Raw genomic sequence first — 5,191 nt, 5'->3', positions numbered from 1 at the left:
TTGTTTACAGGAATAAAGATTTTTCTAGCCCAAACATTCAGTCTTCCACATTCCACCAAACACACAGATGGTCAGTATCTTCAGAGCAAGCACCCCAAAGAATACCAAATTCTGTATTAGTTATATTCTTGTTGCTGTGATAAAACACTGTGATCAAGGGAACTTATAGGATCAAGAACTTATTTGAACTTACCTTTCCAGATTCCAAAGTGCTTAAAATTCAACATGGAAGAGGGGCATAGTTAGGGGCCAGAGAAGGACTACAGGGGTAAGCACATACGTCTTAAAGCAGGCACAGGAAGAAGAGTGTAACGGGAAATCTGGCCAGGCTTAAGAACTCTGCTGAGAGTGGTGGCTCATGACTTTAATCCCAGCACTTGGAAGGAGGAGGCAGGCATATTTCTGTGACTTTGAGGCCACCCTGGTCAACAAAGTAAGTTTCGTGAGACCCTATCTCAAAAAGACTAAAAAGTGTGGGGGGGGCAGGGGTATTGGAGAGATGGCTCAGCAGATTAGTGCACTGACCTCTCTTGCAGAGGACCTGGTTCAATTCCCAGCACTCACATGGCAGCTAACATCTGTGTGTAACTCCAGTTTCAGGGAATCCAACACCTTCTTCTGACCTCTGCAAGCATTGCATGACATGGATTCACTTACACACGTGTAGGCAATACATTTATACACACAAAATAAAAATAGTAAAACATAGTAAATAAAATATTTTTTAAGAACTCTAAGCCCGGCACCAATGACATGATTCTTCCAGCAAGACCAAACCTTCTAAGATTCCCCAAAGTAGTGCCACCAACTGAAAACAAAAAGTCCAAATACTTGGAGCCTGTGGGGGACATTCTCATTCAAACCACAACTGTGGGTGAAGAACTGTCCTTCAAATGCGTAAGAGTTGTCTGAAGATAACTTCACAGCAAGGCTCATATGCCCAAGTTCTTCAAACATATTCATACAAGAAACTTGCCAAAGATTCAAATCAGGCTCAGGGTCAAATATAAAACATCAAAAAATTTAGTGCATCTTGAATCATATGGTGTACATTTCGTGATAGCATGCACATCATCCTGAAACTCTTAAAGAGATTTTTCTCTACTCTTTTAGGAACACTCAAAACTAGTTTCTGGGCATGGTGGTGCACACCTTTAATCCCAACACTTGGGAGGCGTAAGCAGGTGGATCTCTGTGAGTTCGAGGCCAGCTTGGTCTACATACCTAATTCTAGGCCAGATCAAACTACAGGGAGATGCTGCCTCAAAAAGAAAAAAGATTAAAATTAAAAAAAAACCCTAGTTATATTTGTAGTTATTTGGTTTGTGGTTCAGATTTACATGCTCAAGAGTATTGTGCTGCCTCCAAAATCCAAACAGGTACACTCAGTGCTCTGCCTTTTATTTGGTAGTAGGAGAATATAGGTACAAGGGTTTACCCTAGACACCAAAAGAAATATCTCTCCATGCCCCAGACCACTAAATTCATAGAAACTTCACTGACCTAGAAGGCACTTAAATTTGAATAAGATTTATTTCCTGTCCTATGAACTGCATATGTTCTAGAGAGTCCATAGTGGTTGTTAACTTCTCCCATCATACAATGAGCAAACACAAAAGATCAAAGTCACTATAAACCATGTTAAAACCTTGGAATACTTAATTAGTATATAGTTGATGTGGAACTGGAAATCAATAATACTGGCCTTCACACTTGAAAGAAAATTTCTTCTAGTGGTCCTTATTAACATGTAAGATGATAAAGCAATTGCGATACTATTTTTTTGGGGGGGGTGAGACAGGGTCTCCCTGTAGCTCTCAGCTGGCCTCAAGCTCACTTTATAGACCCAGTTAGCCTTGAACTCACAGAGATCCACCTGCTTCTGCCTCCCAAGTGTTGAGATTAAAGGCCTGCACCACCACACCAGGCATTACATTTGAAATTCTATTAACTTTACACCCGTTCCTGCTGGTATGTTATTAAGCTCAAGTAAGAATAACAGAGCTGGCACCACAACTGCAATTAGACTCATGGATTGATTACATATTAAATAAATGTATGTCTACATTATCTATCAACATTCTGCACAGACAAAATAAGACTGCTAAAGTGAGATGTTGGATCTCTCCCACCCCCTATATATTTGAAATTCTGAATAGTGGCAATGTTCTTTATAATCCCTACAGGAATACAAGATGATTTTGGTTCACATTTCCTCTGATACAGGAGCTTTGATCATTTCTATCCCGATTTTCCAACCACAATAGCCCTCAGTCCACAAGCCATGGAACCAATGTGAAGATTATGCCAAATTCTAAGAAGATTTATGCAAATTATATTATATTCACCCTGGAATAGATACAGGGTGAATTTAGGCACACATTGTTAATCTGAGTCAGATTTTGGGTGCAACTCCTTTGATGACTTCAACTTCATATGCATTGGCATTAACTGGAGAGGAATAAGTCTGTGTGGACTCTGATAGAAACAATCTCTATTCAAAGACAGTATGAAAAAAGTGACAAAAGCCTGAGTGTCTACTTTTCCCCAATGCACACTTGTCAAACTTAAAGGTTGTAGTTATAGTTGAGAAACAGAAATGGAAAAATGTTTGATGCTGTAGCATGATAAATAAAAACACACTGTGGGGGCTGGGGAGATGCCTCATCATTTAAGAACAAGGGCTGTTCTTGCAGAAGACCTGGCTTCAAATCCCAGGATCCACATGGCATCCAGCAACTGTCCATAATTCCAGTTCCAAGGACTCTGACACCCTCTTCTGACCTCCAGGGGCTTTGAACAACACAGGTGCACTTACATATTTGAAGGCAAACAAGCATCCACATAAAATAAAAATAATAAAATATTTAAAAAACTAAAAACACTGTGCTAATTTGTATGTGTAACTTGAGTGCTCACTGATTTTACAAAAGGGTTATTGAAGCCAAATTTAGAAGTTAAATTTAATTAAGTATATTTACTGGAAGGAGAAGTAGGCCCCCCCACTGGCCCCATAGTGTGCTTGACATTTAACTAAGATTATGACGTTTATACTGTACAGCTTCACTTATTTATGATGGTGACCACATCTTTCTTGTTCCTCCTTTTGAGTAGTTTTTTTTTTTTTTTTTTTGGTTTTTTTAGTTTTTGAGAAAGAGTCTCCCTATATCCCCCGCTGTCCTGAAAGTTACTCTGTAGACCAGGCTGGCCTTGAACTCACAGAGATCTACCTGCTTCTGTATCTCAAATGATGGGATTGAAGCTGTTCACCACCACACCCAAAACCTCCTCCTTCTGATTTTTTCAAATATTTATTTATTCATTATTTTTTCCTGTGTATAAGCTTATTGTGTGCATGAAGGTGGGTACAACCATGTCATTCAATGACCGTGAAAGTCAGTAGAGGGCCTGGGATCCCCGGCAACTGGAGGTACAGGTGCTTGTTATCATCAATGTGGGTGCTGGAAACTGTACCTCGGTCCTCTGCCAGCTCAGCCAGTGCTCTTAACCATCGAGCCATCTCTCCAGCTCTGGGGTTATTTATTTGATGTTTTTTATTATTTTAGAATTTCAAACAAGGTATTTTGATTATATTTAAATGCCTATCCCATTGTCAACCCCACCCTACTACCACTATATTTGACACCACGTCCTACATTATTACTATATTTGAAAGGCATACAATGTGTAATTTGTGTTCCCCAAATGTTCTCCCATGTTAATACCTCCTTTCCAGCCTTGACAACATGCCCAGCATCTTTCTTCTTGTATTCTTCTTTAGAGTTTTGAAGTAAATGTTACTGTTCTGGATAGGTTTAGTGTCAACGTGACACACCTGGGTTGAGGGAGCCTCAATCGGGGAATTTCCTCTATTGGACTGGCCTGTGGCCATGTCTGAGGGGCATCTTCTTGATGAGTGATATGGGAGGGCCCAGCCCACTGTGGGTGGTGCCACCCCTGTGTAGGTAGGCCTGTGTTGCATAACAAAGCAGGCTGGGCCGGGGCCAGAGGAGCAAGCCAGTAAGCAGCATTCTTCCATGGCCTGTGCTCCAGCTCCTGCCTCCAGGTTCCTGCCCTGAGTTCCTACCTTGGGTTCCCTGATGAACTGCAAGCTGGGAGATGTAAGACAAATAAACCCTTTCCTCCCCAAGTTGGTATTGGTCAGAGTATTTTGTCACAGCAAAGAAGAACAAACTAGGACAGTTATCAAAAAGAAAATCTCATATTTTCTTTATAATACCAATTTTCCAAAAGACAAACTATAAGATCACAATAATTTCATGTCATAAAAATGTGTGTCTATGGTATGAACATTTTTGACCAAATAATCTCAATTCTTCTGTTAAAAACTACTTCCTAATATCCCGTTATCAGTAATTGCAGCTTTGTGGAATATGAGTAAGTCTGGAGGGTTCCCAAATCAAGAATGTTCTTATTCCTTTTCAAGAGAAGTTGGGGGGTGTGTCATTAACCATTCAGCAATGTGGGAATAGAACAAATAAATGTCCTTGTCACATATTATTGGACTCAGTATCCAGGTAATTTGCTGGGGACAACATCTAGTACTTTTCAGTGTCTAGGGCCCCGAGAATAACCAAGTCTAAAGTCTGTTATATCAGCCTTAGCAGACTCTGTGTCCATTGGTCTTTTTCTGGTATTTTTTTCCTTTGTTCTTATAGTAAGTGGAGCAGTGAACCGAGACTTACAAAATTGCATGATTCTTGTCCAGAGAAGGTCTTCATTGAAGATCTGGTTGGTTGCAAGAGGCTGAACATGGCCCTTGGTAGCTGGGGTCTTTGTGGACCATGGCAGGAAGCAGGTGTAGATCAACCCATGAAGTTTCATGTTCCATGGATGCCATTGGGATGCCAGAGGATCCTGAAATATGGAGAACACAGGAGGTGGGAGGTACCCAGGAGATTGCAGGAACTCTGGACACTGAGGGCACACGGGAGATAGATCATCAGTGCCATCACTGAGTGGACCTCAAAAGTAGCTGATTCCACGACTGTAGCCTAGGATCATGTGCAGGGCCTCTACATGTGGGGAAAACAGGGCTCACTAGTTGGCCTGTCAATACAAATGATCGAGGAGATATCTAGCAAGCTCTGCAGCAGGTACAGTCATTCCCTCCACATCTTAGTCTTGCCCCTCCAATCAAGATGTTTGGAAATGGCTTTAGATTTCTTGT

This window comes from Nannospalax galili, unplaced genomic scaffold, assembly GCF_000622305.1.
Source record: "Nannospalax galili isolate Female #2095 unplaced genomic scaffold, S.galili_v1.0 scaffold190, whole genome shotgun sequence".
In the NCBI taxonomy this organism is placed as follows: domain Eukaryota; kingdom Metazoa; phylum Chordata; class Mammalia; order Rodentia; family Spalacidae; genus Nannospalax; species Nannospalax galili.
This window is presented reverse-complemented; position numbering follows the sequence as displayed.